Genomic DNA, 20,370 nt, shown 5'->3' with positions numbered 1-20,370 from the left:
CCTACCAGCCAATAGGTGGTTGTTGGGACATTATGACCCGCACCAGGAAGGAATCGCAATCCCTCTCTGCATGGCCTTTGACATTCAGATTCGTCCATTAGCCTATATCTTGGGTTTTGGGACATTTCCAAGTGGTCTTTTGGTAGATTAAAGACTTTCTCTTGGAGATTGAATCTCTTGGAGACACCACCACCATTGTTGCAGCATCGTCAAGCTACCAAGTTTACCAAGCATACCAACACTTGCCAAGCACTAGGGGAGTAATCTAACTCTATCTTGCATTTCCAATTATCAAATAGCATAACATTGTCTTTATATTTTCTCTTACTCTCTTCTTTATCATTTTCCTTTCTCATGGCCTTTTGGGTTGCCCGTGGAAGTGAAAACACCAAAATGGGGGTCTGACTTAGGCAGGCTCCAAAAAACAACCCCTAACGTTTTCTTTCTTGCATGTGTTGTAAGATTTCTTTATTCTCTACTATCTTCTTTATTCTATTTCATAATCTATGTTTTTCATAGTTTTTCAGTATTGTTTAGCTATTTTATAAGTTCAGTCGGTGTGTTCAAGACTTTCTGTTTGGACTCTACGCTCCATCCATACAGGACAACAATGCGTCGTGCTAGTGTCCCTACTCCGTGCACTTGTCCTGTGGGCAGAGGCTCTGCAGAGCCATCCAGAGACGTTTCTCGGGTGGCTGACACTCCCTATATAAATTTGTTATCCCCTGGCTCATCTTAGCACCGGTTCGCAAAGGTAATTGGAAGGACAATTTGTCCTTGAGGATTCATTATCCTTGAGGTGACAAATTTCCTCCGTTACAGATAAAATTAATTAATTAAATAAAATTGTTTATTTAATTAGGCTAGGAAAATTTTAGGTGTCTACAGTAAGACAATATTTTGTATGCATTTTATGAATTAATGATTCAACTAGGGAAATACCTTTAGCAATCCACAAATGTTATCATCCTAAGGAGTCATTTTTTGCATACTCATATCTTACAATTATGCAATGATGTTAATATCAAATAAATAAGAGGTCTTATGAGTATTAGGCTAGTACTTGGTCTAGTAATAACATTTAGGACCTAACACACATTGGGTACTACTATAGTCTTTTCATTTGTCCATCTTGAGTTATGTTCAATCCTGTTAAGGATACATCTATGGAAGCCTCTCTTAAGTTTAGTTAAGACCATTTAATCAAAGAGAGAATTTAACCATTCCTAGTGATTGATCTATTTTTTCAAACCAATCATAAGATAGAGGTATGTTGCTCTATGTTTGACACACCTAACACTTAGATGACATCCTAGCATTAAGGATATAGGAACCAACAACTTCTATTGCAAATAAAACTGAGGAAACTTCTTGATGAAATATAGGAAAGTCTTATGAAAATTATCATGATCCATTGTTTTATAATTTTCCTCCTTGCAAGTCTTTTGATTCTCATTGGAAAGAGTAAAATTTGCGAGTCTCTAACTTGAATGAAATAAAAATAGGTCCTCATCTAAAGCTAACCCATTTAGATCCTCTTGATGTTTTAAGTCATCTATTTAATTTGATCATTTATTGTCAAAATCATCATGTCTACTATAAAATGGTGTGAAAAATTAGGCAAGGAAATATGTTTGCTTGCCATGGAACATTCATCAAAGAAAACTTTTGACCTAATAATCAAAGTATGTCTCATATGCAAAACAAGGTGGTGATACATAACAATTTGTGCATGACAAACAAATGTGCATGACTCACTTGTCTTGTTTTTGTTAGTAGGGATGCATGCCTAAACATACTCCCCAAATGCTTTATAGTAGTCAACATTAGACTTTTCCAAACTCCATTCTTGTTTACAAGTCATCCAATGACTACAATATAAGAAGTTCTATTTTGTATTATATTTAATATATTTAATGATCATTACTCAAAATCAAGAAACTAGATTCTTGAATTGAAACATATAACTTACCATCTCCTTAAAAAGTGCAATTTTTTCTTTAAAACTAATTGTATTATGATGAATGAAAATTAACAATCTTTGTTATTATAATGAAAGAAAAATACAAAATATTTCTTTATAACATATTTATAATATAATAGAAATCTTTAACACATCACAACTATTAACTAGACTCACTTTAAGAAACTATCCAAGAGAAGTAGTGAGTTCATTTAAACGAGAGTGTAATACTGATTTACTCTGTTCCCTAATTAATTATTGGTTAATAATATAGATTATATTATTTTAAGTTTGAATCTCCCACAGAAGAATGTCAATTCGCCATGCATCTTCTCAATTTTCTATGCATTACCTATTCAGCCATGCATCTTCTGAATGTTCTATGCATTACCTTTTACGTTTATTAAATAAATTAAAATCAGAATATAATTGTGTACTGATTCGATATACTTTAATATTTGATTTTTGATTTTTCTTTCTCGAAAGGTTCAATACAAAAAATACCTCTCCTTCGAAACAGACACACTGCAAACCAACAAGTTCCGCAGAAAGACACGAACATTGTAGTCACTTTATCTGTTGAAGTACACAGCTGCCAAATTATCATGCCGGCTTAGAAAAGAGATATTCCTACGATTTGATGTTTTCTATCATTCCACCAACTTAGTTCCAAATGTTGTAAATGCAATCCATAATTTTTAACATACCAGCTAGATAGGATTTAATACAAACTAGACTCAAATAGAAATGTTTACAAAGCCGATTTCTCTGAGGTCGCTCAACGAAGAAGAAAAATAAGTTTTGATATAATTACAAGCATGCGTCGTACTTATCGATTCAAATTGTTGTACTTCCAAAATTTACGATGGAAAGAAAAATTTAAAAATCCGATCGTGTATTAGGACGACGTGACGACAGGAACGAAGAAGAGATTGCTCTAACTTGAATTCATCTATATAATTTGCAGGAAACAGAGTTGAATCAAGTCTATGCCCAAAGCCTTATCATGGAAGGGGCTTCTGATAGGAAGTCTAGTCCCAAAAGAGATGTAAAAGAAATGAAAAAAACTACCAAGGGAAATCCTAAAGCTCCCACTCTTCCACTCTACCATATTTTCTCCTTTGCAGATGCCCTTGATTGTATTCTCATACTTGTGGGAACAATTGGAGCAATTGGAACTGGTCTCGTCCTTCCCATGTACGATTTACTCTTTTGTGCAGTCATGAACGGAATAGGGCTAAATACACATAAAGTACCTGAGGTTTGTTCTATTCGCAGGCTTTTGACTTTAAAATTAATAATGTTATACAACAGCACTTGGGATTTAATACTTTCTAATTGGGCGTCATATAACTTGTTCATAAGTTGTCGTAATTAATTAATGCATCAGTTGTATATATGGGACGAATGTATTGGCTACATCGAGCAGGCTGTTCACTGTCTAGTCCTTTTCAATGCATTCCTACTGATAACTAATATATTGTAATCCGTTGTTCCAGTATGCCTTGGATACGGTTTTCCTCGCTATAGTAGCATTTGCAGTTGCATGGGCAGGTAAGACATTGTAAATCACGGTAGGGGAAAGATTATAGTAATCGTATATATATTAGATATTTTATAAATTCTTTTTGAATTTTTCATATGTGATTTAAGAGTATAAATTCTTTTTGAATTTTTCATATGTGATTTAAGCGTTCAAAGTTTTTGTTTCAATTTTTTTGTAATTATGATGATTATTGGATGATCGTTATGTGCACAAAGGTTCAAAAGTGGTCATTTGGAAGTGTCACCCGATACTTATTCATAGATGCCTAATAATTCAACTTCTGCGTAATTACAATGACATTTGGATGACTCCTTATATGCACAGAGGTCCACAAGTGGTCATTTGGAGGTGTCACGTGATCCCTATTCGTAGATGCCTCGATATTTCAGCTTTTGTGTAACTACAATGACAATTGGATGAGTCGTTATATGCATGAAAGTCTAAAAATGGTTATTTGGAGGTGTTGTATGATACCTATTCATTGATGTCTCAATAACCATGCTCTACATGCACCAAAACAATTTGCACAACTAATCAAATACATAATTCTCTAATAAATGTTTTGACCAATACTAATGCACAATGTCTTAATAACCATGCATTAAGGTCCCTAAATGTTTTTACAACTCCTTTAATTAATTATTCAATGATTAACTAAGTGATTGACTATTATTATATATAAAATATTTAAATAGAGTTTTAATTTTCTATCTATTGATTATTATTAGTTAAGATATTAATTGAAAAGATTAGATGTGCAACATATGAACGATAATTGATACTTGACCAGTTAGTGAATCTAATCTACTAAATTTTGAACTGTGGCAGAGATATCGTGTTGGATGTATACTGCAGAGAGACAGACTACAAAGATGAGATACAAATATCTAGAAGCCATATTGAAGCAGGATGTGGCAGTGTTTGATAGACAGATAAGGACTGGAGCTATTCTTGACAGCTTTTCTACCGATTTTCTTCTTATCCAAGAGTCTCTTGGTGATAAGGTATTTTAAGATTTACCCATGTTTGAAACTGATCTCCAGCACTACATAGTGATTAAGAAATCCTTCCTTGTGTCTAATTAATCATCATTTGTAAGTCAATTTGGCCAATGAAATATAAATTGGAAGGCTTTCTCCTATCTAATTACAATCATAAAATGTCAGATGGCCAGCTTTGTGTCCCATCTAACAACAGTTGTTGCTGGGTTTGCTTTATCGCTGAGATATGCATGGATTGTGGGTCTAGTTGTCCTTGCTATTGTACCACTCGTCGTCGTAGTAGGGGCATCATATGCATCTCTTCTCTGCAAAGTCACTTATAAAGGTCAAACAGCACTCGGAGTCGCGGCAACCATTGCTGAAGAAGTGAGAATCCAAATTCATATGTTGATAAAAGAATTCCTGTTAAACATAACTTTAACATATATAAGAGATACTTATAATCTAAATCTTGGTGTTTTTGGAATTCTAAACGTTGTTGAAACAGGTGCTTTCACAAATTCGAACTGTTTATTCGTATGTTGGGGAGTCTAAGGCCATGGGATCTTATTCAAAGAAGTTGAAACCTACAGTTAAGTTGGGGCACCAAGAAGGACTGGTAAAAGGTGTTGGAGTGGGAGCTGTGAAAGCCATATTATATGGTTCATGGGCTCTAGTTTGCTGGTATGCAGGAATTCTAACGAGAAAAGGCATTTACAACCCTGGCGATACCCTGTCTTCGCTTTTTAATATGCTTTTTGGAGTAGTGTAAGATCGATTCTAATCTTCTTCTTATGTGTCATATTTTGATCTTCCTCAGCTCTTCTTTATATGTTTGGGTTCTTCTTATTTGCTTTTTTATAACTAAAATTATCTTAAACTCCCATGCATTGAGTTTTTGATTTGGCCAAATAATATATGAGCTTAATACCAATAATTGTTGGTGACATGTTTGGTTGAATTTCAGATCGATAGGATACGTGGTATCAAGCCTGACCTTCATAGTAAAGGGAGGGGCTGCTTATAACAAAAGAATGGAGATCATTAATCAGACACCAGTCTCAAAAGACAATTTGATTGATGGGCCTGAAACAGATAAATTGGAAGGCATTATCGAGTTTAAGAATGTTGACTTCAGCTATCCTTCACGTCCTGATGTCATTGTTTTACAAAATATTAATTTGCTGGTACCTGCAAGAAAAACATTAGCTCTTGTTGGTGGAAGTGGTTCGGGAAAGAGCACTATAATTTGTCTTCTGGAAAGGTTTTATGAGCCTACTCAAGGTACACGTTTTTCATGTTTTCCTCATGCCTATGTTCGTTTGTTCTTTTATTTTCCTCTTTTCTATTTCTAAACTCTCTCCTAACCAGAAATTGAGAAAGTTTGTTTGGTTCAAACTAAACTACAGGACAAATACTGGTTGACGGGCTTGATATTAAAGGACTAAATACAATGTGGCTAAGACAACAGATAGGGCTAGTAAGTCAGGAGCCTGTCCTGTTTTCAACAAGTATAAAGGAAAACATATTGTATGGAAAGGAGGATGCGAACGAAGAAGAAGTGATGGCGGCTGCAAAGGCTTCCAATGCCCATGATTTTATTACAACTTCCCCGGAGGGTACGAGACCAAGGTGTGAATGTTTGAATAGTTTCTATTTCTCTTTACATGTTTCTTCTATAAGGTAAGTTTTTGTAGAGAAATCTTCAATAAAGATGGCGTGGATTCTTAAAATATCATTTCCCCGTCAATGGAGTATTCAAAGGTAATAGACTTCCTCATAAGAATTAAATTCGAAGGTCGTATGAGGCTAAATAATAAAAATATGAGAAGACCATTTTAATATTTTAACATTTGGTTCTTTTAATTCTAATATGTTTTATTGTTTGAGGGATAATTTTTGAATGGGCATCTTTTCTTAATTTCGTCATATGTTATTTTCATCATCTTTTGAATAAATTTGTTGTAATATTTTTTAGTGAAAAGATTTCTTTGCATACTTTTTAAAGTAGTCATTCAATTATCTATAGTTTGAAACATATATTCAATCTAGATACAAGGAATAGGAGTATAATTAATGAAATGTAAAAGCTTCAATACACAACAAGACATCCATCAATATTTGATGCAATACAAAATAGAGTAGAAGATTTTTGTTAATGTGCATGCATGTCATGCACAAAATTCCACCCATATTGATATTTGGTGCCTCATAAATGTCTACAAGGCCACCTACATCCTAAGGATTCATTTTCACATTAATTTTTGCAATTTTAATGTGCACAAATTTGATTTTCATTTCCATCCCCATTAGTTCCTTTCAAACACTATCGCAACATTGAAAATTGGATTTGCCTCTACAAATCACCATGTTACAAGTAGTCCCACAAGTATATTTATTCTTATGGAAACCAATGCATTCATCTATTTAGATTAACATGCAACCTAAAAATATTCCATGGCACAACCCTACTCTTGTCAATTTCTATTTAGAAACCCCATAGGGAGTTTTGGTAGATTAACAGTTTTTAATTCCATCCTAGATTAATAGCTCATGTTGATTGGCAATTGATGTATGGTTGAACAATTAGCACTAAAGGATTTTTTTTTGCGTAGATTCTCATAGCCATTTTTCTATTAGAAATTAGAATAAATAACCACTAATATTAACATCATTAAGTGGATCTCAAACATGTAAGTGAGCTTTTCAAAATAGGCCAAGTGGATCCACCAAACATATCATCTAAGACCATGTGTTGTTTGTTTCATTCCTTTTGAACCATGGCTTTATTGTCAAGGAAAAATGGGGAAAGCATTCATCAAGGCCCCTCAATTTAGCCATTTTTCCATTGTTACGATTACTTAGACACACTTCTTCTTTTCAACATCACTATAGAGATATCAAACATTTGAAATCTTGTGTTAAGTAGGTCAAAAGGACCAGCCACATTTGTCCCTAATAAAATGTGGCCACACTCAATTTGATCTAGAATTTTATATATAATCCAAACCTCAACATTTTGGCCCACAAACCTAGTACATCTACATTATAGTAAACACTTATACTAAGTATGTAAATTTTGATGACATGGGTAGTCAAACAATCAATGAAGTATAAAATAATATATCCAACCTTTTATCATGCTTTGACTAGTAAAATATTGCCACACTACCTTTATTTTTACTACCAAGCTTGAAAATACTTATATATTTAATGACTTGAGATAATTTTTGAAGATCAATGAATAGGGATCAAATATCAGAAGCTAAAAGTCATTCATTTATCCTTTTTTCATTGCCATTCATTTTATGTGGTAGAGTTGGTAAGTTCTGTGCAACCTTATGAGTAGTGTATTTAACATTCTACAAAGAACTTGGTACAACCTTTTTATTTTACTATAAGAATTAAAGAAAAATATACTACTATTCTTTCTCAATCAATAAAATCTCAATAAGATCCTTCTACTAGTAGAGGAAGTGGTAGAGGAAGAGGAAGTCTATAAAGTTTCATGCATGATAGAAGAGTTGAGTGGATGTATTATGAAAAATATGGACAAAATGAGTTTTAATGTAGACAGAAAAAATATGACATGGATAAATAGAGAGCCAACTATAGTGATAGTTATTTTATTTTATTGAATAAAGGGGTTAAATTTTTATTAATAATTAGAAACAAGAATTACATAAGAAAACCAGAGCCTCAAAGCTCAAGAAGAGAACAACAAGCCCAACAAAAAATCAACCAACTTCATAACCATCCATATCCTCAGCAAAGATCTTATGCAAGTCCTAATAGTAATCCAAGAAAAGATGCTCCCAACCCTCATCATTCCAATCATCACCATGTTCTGAGGCCCACTTAGCCAAACAATCAACTTCTCTATTTCAATCACGAGGAGTGTGTTTAAAAGACACCACCTCCATCATAGCACTAATTTGCAAAATTTGGTGAACAATCCATGCCAACTGCCAATTAATACCACTCACCTTTTACTTAATCAATAGGTTAACAATAATATGTGAATCCGATTTGTAGATAAAATTACGCCACCCCAACTCAAATGCATGCCCCAAGGTATAGAAAATTGCTAATCCCTCCATAAAATTATTAGACTGATACCGTTTATGCACTAAAAAGAAGAAAACCAAATCCCCCATACAATCCCTACCAACACCACCAATCCCAACAGGACCCAGATTACCCCTAGAGGAGCCATCGGTGTTAATATTGATGGACTCATCCTAAGGGGGCAACAATCTTCCCACCCTATGAACCTTCTTCATAGCATGTCTACCTCTCCTGACACAAGCTGACATAGAAGATATCTCTTGCAAACCCAACCTACTCACAATATCAACCTCTCCTCTATCCAGAGGAAAATTCACCTCCCATTTAGCTTCCAGCATCTCCCGGATCATTCCAATGATTCTATTCCATACTTGCTGAACTAACAATCTGACTTCCCTAAAGATCCTCCTGTTCCTCTCTAGCTAGATCTTCTCAAGTATGAAAATGGGTTTAATGTGCCAGACAATCTCGAGAAAAGAGGGCAAAATAGGAGGCCTGCCCAAAACTGCTCCAAAACTCTACCAAAGAATCCACATGATCACAAGGGTGCTTCAACATGCCCCACCAGTAGTGCCAAACCAGCAACGAGAAAGGGAATTTGAAGAAGAGGAGTGAATAATCCTCCTCCACATTACCACACAAAACATAGATGGAAGGCCCATGGAATGCATGCTTGCGAATATTGTCCCAGGTTAGACATCTATTAAAAGCCAAAGTCCAAGCAAAACAGTTACACTTCGGCCAAAAGAAATTGTTCCAAACATATTTCCACTAGTGCACCTCCCTCCACTCCAATCTACGGGACAACAACTCTTGGTACCCACTTGCAACAGTAAAAACATCCTTAAGATTTTGGGACCAAGCAAGTCTATCCCTATCCTTAAGGGAACAACAGTGTCTACTTGCCAAAATTCCATGAAGCTCAGTGTAGTCTTCATCCATACCAACAACCGACCATTCATTAGGAACCTTCCACCGCACAATCTACAATTTCCCATACTTATAAGAAGACTTAAAGTCGCTCACTCTAGATCACCCTGCGTCCATGAACCTCTGGCAAAGATTCACTAAGTTAGGAAACTGATCAATAATGGGGGATAGCCATCCCAATAATCAAACCAAAAAAGCACCTCTTCCCCCCTCTTAGAGATCCAAAAAAGTCCTTTTATTAGTGCAGCCCCTTTCTTGAGAGTACTCCAAATTGTAGAGCCTTTTCCCACAAGCAGATATCTTGGGAATTCCTCCTTTGGGATCCTCCGCATATACTTGTAAGACAAAATTCTAGCCCAGCCTCAATCCTATTCAACACACCACCTCTAGTACAATTTTTCTACCAAAGCCTCACCAAATAAAGTAGACTGCCTGAAGCCAAGCCCACCCAACTGTTTCGGGCTGCACACCAAGTCCCATTTGACAAGACACCATTTATAGGAGGACACATTGTCTGCCCATAAGAATTGCCTTGCCAAAGAATCTAATCCCTTTACAAACGACTTTGGGGCCACTTGGAGCATACACCTATAAATCGAAAGAGCATGAGCCACCAACTAGATTAGTTGAACCCACCCAACAAAGGATAACCATCTGTGTGTCCAATGTTCAACCTTCATGTAAAATTTGTCCAGAATACCCTACCAAGAGTCCTTGGGAGGATTACCAATAGAGATAGGAATACCCAAGTAAATCAAGGGAAGATAAGCGATCTAGAATCTCAAGATATGATAAATCTTCATCTGAATAGTTCCAGGTGTGTTGAAGAAAAGAATGGAAGATTTATCCTTATTGATCAACTGGCCAGAAGCAGCAAGATAGACATCCAATACTTTACGCATATTTATAGCTTCTCTGATCTAAGCTAGTCCCATTAGGGTCATATCATCCACAAACTACAAATGGGACTAAGGAGGTATGTCATTACACCAACTCCAACCATGACTAATAATCAGACCCACATTATACTTAATCAAACTCCCTAGACCCTCACCCAAAAGAATGAATAAGTATAGGGAAAGAGGGTCCCCCTGACAAAGATCCCTAGATGCACCAAACAACTCAGTATGATCTCCATTAATTAGCATAGAGAATGAGGTAGACAAAACACAACTCATTACCCATTGGATCCATTCATCAACAAAACGAAAATCCCTAAGAATCTTCTAGAGAAAGGACCAATGGAGTCTATCATAAGCCTTTGCCATATCCAACTTGATAAACATATCTTTTTCCTTGGAGGCTGCCATAGAATGAATGCTCTCAATAGCAATGACCACTCCATCCAATATTTGACAACCCTCCACAAACCCTCTCTGCTCCTCAGAAATCACACCCCCAAACCAATTCTTGAACCTTTCCGCTATGAACTTAGAAATTATCTTATAAATCACATTATAGAGATAAATAGGGCGGAACTGGCCTAACCGGTCAGCCCCATCATACTTGGGGATGAGCGCAATGAAAGTCGCATTCAAAGCCCAAAGCATCTTCTTATTTCTCTGGGACTCTCAAGGACCACCTCCAATAAGTCCAATTTGATAATATCCCATAATTCTTGATAGAAATCAATCGAAAACCCATCCAGTCCAGGAGCTTTCCCCTTATTCATGTGGAAAACAATCCTCTCAAGTTCATCCGACAAATTATGACCCACAAGCTACTCATTCATCTCCCTAGTAACTACAGAAGGAATACAAACAAGAACCCGATTCTCCTCTTCAGATTCCCCCTAAGAATCCTCACTAAAAAGGGATCGGAAATACTGCATAGACTCCCTAGAGATCTCCTGCAAGGATAAACACTGCTCACCTTTATCATTAACCAGAGCAGGGATGGAATTGCCATGTCTTCTTGCTTTCACTAAATTGAAAAAGAGCGCAGTATTCATATCGCCTGCTTGAAGCTAATCAATATGAGCTCTCTGTTTCTAGTAGATTTCTCCCTAAGCTCCCACTCCTCTAAATCCTTGACTTCCCTGTCTTCATCCCTAAGCAAGGCTTCTGACAATCCATGCCCTCTTATTTCTCTGGTGATGTCATTCAACTCTAGTTGAGCATCTATCTTAGCATGAAAAATATTACCCAAACACTGACGATTCCACCGTTTAAGCTAAAACTTAACAAATTGCAGTTGCTTGGCAAAAGTGTAAATAGCAGTGCCAAAGCCTGGCCTCCCTTTCCTCCACCACTCTGCAACATGATCCTGCAAAGAAGGATCATGCAACCACATAAGCTGGAATTTGAATGAAGGAATGGAAGCAACCCAAGCAGAAGAAGACACCAATTTGATGGGCTAGTGGTCTAAACTTCTCCAATCTAAAATCTCAGAGCATGTGGACCACCCCCCACCAACCCAAAAACAAGAAACCAGAAAGTGATCCAGCCTCTCCACAATCCAATACTCCCCTACCCTCCTGTTGTTCCAAGTGAATAGACCATTACTGAGCTTTATTCCAACAAGATTCAAGGTTGATATACTAGCTCGAAGAAGGAAGGAAGAAGGATCCAACCGCATACCACCATCCTTCTTCTCACTCAACTTTAAGATGGCATTGAAATCACCCGCCATAATCCATGGATGAAAAGGAAACAACCCACGCATAAAAGAATTATGAGACCACAAATTCTTCTTACCCTGAAGATCAGTGGGGGCATAAACGTTAGTAAACAAGATATATTCCCTAGTCTCAAGACTAGAGGCAACCCTGGATAAAGAAGATCTAGAAGAAACCTACCATATAGGATGAATCCTTAAGGAGTTCCAAAGACAAGCCACACCTCTAGAGGAGCCAAATGCCCCAATACACTGACATTCACCTCTCCCCCATAGCTTTGGCACCAGACCCAACATAATTTCCATAGATAATTTAGTTTCTTGCAAGAAAAGGACATCAGGAGAATGACTCCTTATCAAATCCTAAACATCTTTTTGGCTAGGGCCACTATTCAAGCCCCTCACATTCCATGAAAGCACAATCATTTCGGGGGATTAGAAAAATGAGAATCCAGAGTCTTTACTAACCCCAACTCAACCAAATTCTCCCCCATCAATCTTATCTTATCCAAGTCCTTCTTCCTGCCAACCATCAAAATCTTCTTCGTTGCTCCTTTTTTAATGTCTTTCTGAAGAAGACCCAGATGTGAGATCTTATTACTTTTGACCCTAGCAGATTCTAATTTTTGTGCTGTAGGAGAAACATCCCCACCAGCCAACTTTACTTCAACACTAGAGATGGGTCCCATCTGAGCCACTACCTACTGATCCATCTGCATTTGATGACTCTCACCTACCTCTAGACCCTGAGTAGTATCTAAGTTCACACTATCAGGAATCAACCCTGTTGCACAATGATCCAATGGAATCATCTCTGGATTCACCTCCCGCTGGAAAAGATCATCCAAAGCTTCAAATCTATTACAAGTATCCTCCTCCTTAATCTCCTGTAAGGACCTCTTCTGACCTTGGCTCCTATTCTTTGTCTTAACGTAGACAAAACCATTAGCACCCATAGCCACCCCAAACATGGAAGCTTTTCCTTTATCAGCCCCATCAAGGTTACGAGATGGCTGTTGAGGTTTAAGCTTAGTCGATTTAGACCTAGCACACATAAGTTGCAAATGACCATACTCATGACATAGACGACACCAGAAAGGTAAAGTCTCATAATCAAGTTGTTGGACCCAAGAGTAAGAGCTCTCACACATATCTATAACATCTGGCAAAAGTCATTACCTTTCTCTCCAAGGTTTGCATTGAACATCCAATAGGCTTCCCAAGAAATGAAGCTAGCATTCGCAACACATCCTCCCAAAAACATTCCATCAACAAACGAGGTAAACAAACCCACGCTGGGACTCGATTCGGGAGCTCCTCTGAAGGGTTAAATCTCGCATGCCAAGGTTTGATGAACAACCCACCTGGTTATAAAAATATGGGCCTCCCTCAAAGATCCTATTGCGATCATCCATGCAATTAAAAGTGACCATGGAGTAATTGTTTGCTAGCAACATAACATCCATTTCCCCTTCCGGCACCTAAGTCCTTTGAGCCCAATTCTCCAAAAACTGCAGAGAAACCCTCAACCCCAAAAATTTGCAGTTTAACAAGTTCTTGGAGAAATATTCAACATCTTCAGCAATCATCTCAGGCGGAATTACCAATTTCGGCCTCTCTTTGCATCTCTCAAGACAACCATTAATCTTCAAAATCCGAGAGTCATTGGACAAACCTACCCTAGTAAACCCCGAATCCAGAATAAAAAGATCATTAGCAAAGGTCTTGATAACTTGGGATGGGGATTTTGTGCTTAAGGGCCCTCAAAAATCCATACCGGGAGATTCCCCCAAGGCTTCTCCCCCAAGAGCAGACATTAAAAAGGAGAAGGGTAAGGCACTAAGAAGACCCACACCCCAAACCCCTACCTACCAAACCCTCCACCCAAGCCACACACCCCTCCCAAAATCTGAAACGGGGAGAGAATGGATAGAGCCCTCCACACCCCTCGAGCTCCTCCCACTGCTGTCAACAAACATAGATGCCCTGCACACCTCGCACTCGCACTCAAAACAAAAGCTTCCCCGCAGTCCTCCCCGCCATCAGCCATCAGTCTCCCCAGCAAAATTTGTCACACCCCATGAAAGGAAAGAACAGTCTATCCCCCCTCTTCGCACAAACAACCACAAACCCCCCATGGGCTAGGGCTCAGATGGCCTAGCTTGGACTTGAAAAACTCGCGCCCACTCCATCCTTCACCTCATAGTGATAGTTATTTTAAATATATACAACCCTGCATATTATTCACATGTAATTTGGAAAATGAAATTCATAAAGATGTGTTGTTCTTACATAGTAGCTAGTCAAATGATATGATAGGTAAATTTTACCCCTTTCTCAAACTAGATGAATTAATGAGAAGTCAAGTAAATTTTAGTAATGAAAATAGATCGCTATAATAGGAAAATGTGCTCTTGTTGCAAAGACTAAATAAAAGATAATTATAATCATGATACTTTGCATGTGCTAAAATTATAGCATAATCTTAGAGAATTGGGTATCTTGTCACAAAAAATTATAAAGTTATTATTGAAGATAACTACTATAAAATATTCAAGTTTGACCCAGTTAATTATCAACTTGTATTGAAGGCTTTTGAAAAAGAATAGGCTATTTCATTTTAATTTTATTTTCACTAAAATGTACACTTTCACAAATATGGTTTGAATTTCTAAAGTGTAATTTTACTTCACAAAAGGAATAAGATGATAGAACTTTTAACAATTCAAGTAAATAAGTTTGTTCAAAGTGTGCACTTGGAAAGAAGTATCAAGATAATTTTGAAATTACTAAATTATAGTGGGAAAAATGTAATCTTGAGCTTGTGCAAAATGTATTCTTGAGCTTGTGCATGTTGACATTTATGGTAATATGTTAGAGCAATATTTGTGTAAGAATCTTTATTGTTTAAATTTTATTAATGATTATTTTCCACACATGAGTTTACTTCCTTAGGAAAAAATACAAGTCCTTTGAACGCTCCAAGCATTTCATGGATATAGCTCAAAAGAAAAATTGATATTTTTTTGAAAATTACTTAGAATCTATAGAAGGGGTCAATTCACTTCAAAATATTTTTCTAATTTTTGTAACAATTACAATTTCAAGAGATAACTTACTGTAACTTATACCTCTTAGAAAAATGGTATTGTAGAAAGAAATAACCATACCATTATGGAAATTATGTGAAGTATGGTATAGTTAAAGAACCTTCCATCAAAATATTGAATCAATTTACAAGCAGTGATAACAATTGTATAAAAATTGAATCAAAATTGATCAAAATCAATGTAAAACATCACTCTAAAGAGAATTTGGAGTGCTCCTAAACCTCATTGTGACTTATTTTTTTGTATGTTATCCAATTTAAGTATATTTTTTAGTTCAAAAATGACAATAGTTGGATGCAAAATCCTATCTTTATATCTTTATAGGATATTCAAATGCAACTAGAGGGTATAAGTTTTATAATCCTAACACAAAATAATAGATTGTAAGTCAATCTATATGAGTTTTGATGAAGGGGGAGTATGGTAGTTGTAAGAAGCAATAATAATAGTATACATAAATGATGGTAGTATTTCTCATCTCCCACAAGCTCAAATAGGCATTTAAGCTTTAATAGTAGTTATAGTTTGAGTTCTCCAAGCCCAAGTTCACCAAGTTCTCTTGATAACACAAAATCAAGGGATAAATAAAATTCATTATCAAGTCCACACTCTTCAAAAGTGGCACACATGTTAGATGATATTTATTAGAGTACTAATATGAGCTATGTAATAAATTTTACTGCATTTAATATATTTTAGTTGAACCTTCTATTTATGAAGAAGCAATGAGAGAGAAAGTATGGATGGATGCTATGAATAAAGAGATGGAAGTAGATGATAAAAATAATACATAGGAATTAGTGCAACCTCCAAAAGATAATCAAATGATTGGTATTGAATGGATTTGTAAAATGAAATATAATATTAATGGTTTCATTTAATGACACAAGGCAAGATTAGTTGCCAAGGGAATTTAATAAGCAACTCAAATAGAACGTTCTAAAACATTCAATCAAATTAAAAGACTTAATATTTTTAAGACTATCTTCACACTTATTGTACAATACAAGTGGCTTGTATAATAAATCAATGTTAAACCAAATTTTATTAATAGTTATATAGATGAGGAAATCCATGTGAAACAACCTATGCTCTATGAAACTTTAGATATAGAATAATTGATATACAAATTGAAGAAAGTCCTCTATGGGTTGATATAAGCCCCTTGTTCTCAGAATGCAAGGATTAATAGTTATTTCTTGAGGAAGATCTTCAATAGAAATCACTCAGAGCCATCATTGTACAATATAAATATATTAATAATTTGAAATTCTCAAATTTTATCTTTATGTTGTTGGTATTATTATTTATAGAGTAATAGCACAATTCTAATTGAAAAGTTTCAAAAAGAACAAGAGTTTAAAATGTTAAATTTGAGACTTATGCAGTGAAATTGCAATAACAATTAGCAGGTATATTCATTTCTCAATCCAATCATATAATAGATTTATGGATAATTTGGTGTGTGAATGGGGTAGGTAGGGGAAAGAGGAGCACAACTTTCTGGTGGACAGAAACAAAGAATCGTACTAGCAAGAGCAATTGTGAAGAATCCGAAGATTTTACTGCTGGACGAGGCTACTAGTGCCCTCGATTCTGCTTCCGAGCATCTCATTTAGCTGGCTCTCAATGAGCTCATGATTGGTAGAACAACAGTGGTGATAGCACACCGCTCATCTACTATTAAGAACGTTGATACCATAGTAGTTATGAAAGATGGGTTTATTGTCGAAATGGGAAGCCATGATCAACTAATGGCTAAAAAAGGTGGAGGTGCATATTTTTCTCTAGTAAATTTGCAGGCACCAGATTACTCCAACAATGATAAAGATCAGACGTTACAAGGAATGCCAAATCCAAGGTATATATAAATAAGACAGCCTTAATATTTTTATTTGAGTACTTACTGTGGTTGTTCTTCTAATACATTGAATTTGTGTCATGCTCGACAGCAATGATAAACAGGATCCAAGTGTAGATGCACAAATATATGAAAGCAATGGGAATGAAAAGGAGAAACTATTAAAGATGGGTTTAGAAGTTATGGCATCCAAGGATTCGACCTGGAGATTGTTGAAAATGAGTGTAGCAGATTGGCCATATGCAATCATGGGCATATTTGGGTCCATTATACTTGGTTGTCTAGTCCCAATGATTGCTCTATTTATGGCTAAATCTATAGCCAACTTTTTCATACAGAATCATTCTGAAATGGAGCGCAAGATTAGGATAACTACCTTCGTTTTTCTTGGCATTGCTCTCGCTGCATTGCTAGGCTACTCGTTGCAGCAGTTTTGTCTTGGGATAATCGGGGCCAATTTAAGCAAACGCGTTCGAGAGAAGATGCTTGCAGGTACGATTGTTAAACTAACACTAGTTATTATAATCCATTTTAGCTTTCTTGCATTCAATTTACACTTGTTAAGTTGTAGGTCATTTCAAAATTCCATTTATCTTAATGAAAGACATAGCAATCATTAATAAAATTGAACTTTTATTACTATGTGAGTTGAACCATTATGATTAAGAAAGAACTATTTTTATTTTATGGGCTTTCACAAGTATTTAGATGAAAAAAATTAAATTTTGCTTGAAAGAAAATCTATAGTTTTTCTATGATGTTATGTTGCAAAGTAAGTATGTCAAAGAAGGTAAGTGTGTGTACTATAATGTTGGTATTATCTTTTATATCATATTGGTATTATCTTTTAAATCTTTGTAGATGGTATAATCAAGAAACATATACTATAGATTTAATGGGAGAATTTTGGTGTTGTTCCTTATTTTAAGTTTCACGTTTACCTTTTTGTTTTAAAACCATTGTACAAAATGTATAATGCTCATTAAATACATATGTATAATCAATGATAGTGAATTAGAGAACAAGAATTAAATTTCAACTCAGAGAAAATATAATCTTTGTATGGCGTTATGTTAGGAGTAAGTGTAATAAAAGTTTGTTTTATTTTAGATTTTATTGACCTTTTTTAAAAAAATTGGATAGTGTTTGAAATATCGTTTATAAAATAATGTTAGTCATTGTAAAAAAAATTGATAGAAAAAGTCACACCTCTCCCAAAAAAAATTAAACACAATTACAAATAATTGTTAAACAATAAGACTATTAGTTCTCTTAATACATATTTTTAAATATGTCTATTAAATATATATTTTTAGTCATAATGTATCCATTTATACAATGTAAAATTGATTGAAATAAATAAATTATAATTTACTTTCAAGCAAACATAAATTACTAAAATATACACACCATAATTGATTGACACCTACATTAATAAAATATACACCATAGAAACATGATAGCATGCTAAAAACAAACAAATATTTTTTTTTCAAAATATGGTCTCACCATATATATTTGACTAACATAAATATATTTTTATATAAATATTATTAAAAAATATATTAAATAACTTATATCAAATCATTCCTTTCAAAGACTATTTACATCTATTTTAAAATTTTCCACACATTTTCATATATAAGATAACTCATTCATCTATTACATGATTAAATTATATTAATTTATTTAATATGTTTACTAGATTAACCTTTAATTTTCTTATAATTATATATATTTAATTTTAATCTTTCATATAATTCTTATAAATAACTGTTTATCTGAAAAATAGTTCTGCTATTGAATAAAAAAAGTATTATATATAGAGGATGAAAAGAATATGTAGTTCATGGAATGCTTTTGCCCTGTACCTGCATCCATTTTGCGTAATGAGATAGCTTGGTTCGATGAAGATGAGAACAATAGCCTTCAAATCTCCTCGCGCATTTCTTCTGATGGGACTCACGTAAAGACTGTAATTGAAGAAGCATTTATTATTGCTCAGAACATCACCAATATCGTTGCCTCCTTGATAATGTGCTTCACAGCTCAGTGGCAGTTGAGCTTAGTCCTCCTTGCCACCTTTCCTATTCTTGCTTAGCCCTTGTGGGATCCAGTGGGTGCGGTAAAAGCTCCATCATTGCACTGATCGAGAGATTTTATGACCCAACTGAAGGAACTGTTTTCATTGATCAAATAGACATTAGGAGTTATCATCTTCGCTCTCTGAGATTGAACATTTCACTGGTGCAGCAGGAGCCTGCTCTTTTTGCTACTTCCATCAGAGATAACATTGTGTATGGAAAGGAGAACGCAACAGAAGAAGAGGTGATTAATGCTACGAGAATTACTAATGCCCATGAGTTTATCAGCAAATTGCCTGATGGGTATGGGACTTTGGTGGCTGAGAGAGGAGTGGAAATGTCAGGAGGGCAGAAGCAGAGAATTGCAATAGCGAGGGCAGTACTGAAGAATCCTGCAATCCTGCTGTTGGATGAGGCTACCAGTGGATTGGACGCAGAGTCAGAGAGGGTTGTGCAGGAGGCATTGGAGAGAGTGGTGGAAGGCAGAACATCTATTGTTGTTGCTCATCGACTCTCCACTATAAAGAATGTGACCACCATTGCAGTTGTCAAGGATGGAAGGATTGCTGAACAGGGTTCTCATGCAGAGCTCATGGCCACACCTCATGGCGAATACAGTAGATTACTCAATCTCAAGGCTAGCCATCAAGTAAAATCAATTGAGCAATAGTTTATGTCGCTTTGGGGGTTGTTAATGTGTATAGTGAAATGATAATATTAGATTACCTATTAGCCCTGCCTTAGGAGGATTAATAGCAATGGATTTTATTATTGTTGTGTAACAAATTTTTTATTCCATATAGATAGTCTATTTAAGTTAATTAAAATTTGCAAATATTGTGTTTAATGAATATATTTTTTATTGGATTGAGCATATGGAAAATTTAATTTATTTTAAAAATAAATTAAATTTAACTTAAATTTATAAAATATTTGATGGATAATAAGTTGTTACAAATATACATAAAGTATAAATTTTAGATGATATGTAATAAAAATGAATAATATGAAATTTAATGTGTGATGAAATCAAGTGACATATAAAGATGCAAACACTAAAATAATATTAATTGTTAGTTTATCTATTGTATATGTAAAACAAAAATGCAAAATAATGTGAAAGTAACATACTATATAGAAGACAATAATCATGTGAGTAAATAACTAAAAGTACAATGCTGAGTTAGAGATATCATAACTAAAGAAATGATC

At 35.1% G+C, this 20,370-nt stretch overlaps 1 pseudogene; it reads left to right on the top strand.

Moving 5' to 3' along the window:
* The first annotated feature begins 610 nt into the window (after nt 1–610).
* On the top strand, nt 611–19,828 carry LOC131067027 (ABC transporter B family member 19-like; annotated as a pseudogene).
* Nucleotides 19,829–20,370: the final 542 nt, after the last annotated feature.

Source organism: Cryptomeria japonica, chromosome 8, assembly GCF_030272615.1.
Source record: "Cryptomeria japonica chromosome 8, Sugi_1.0, whole genome shotgun sequence".
Taxonomy (NCBI): domain Eukaryota; kingdom Viridiplantae; phylum Streptophyta; class Pinopsida; order Cupressales; family Cupressaceae; genus Cryptomeria; species Cryptomeria japonica.
This window is presented reverse-complemented; position numbering and strand designations above follow the sequence as displayed.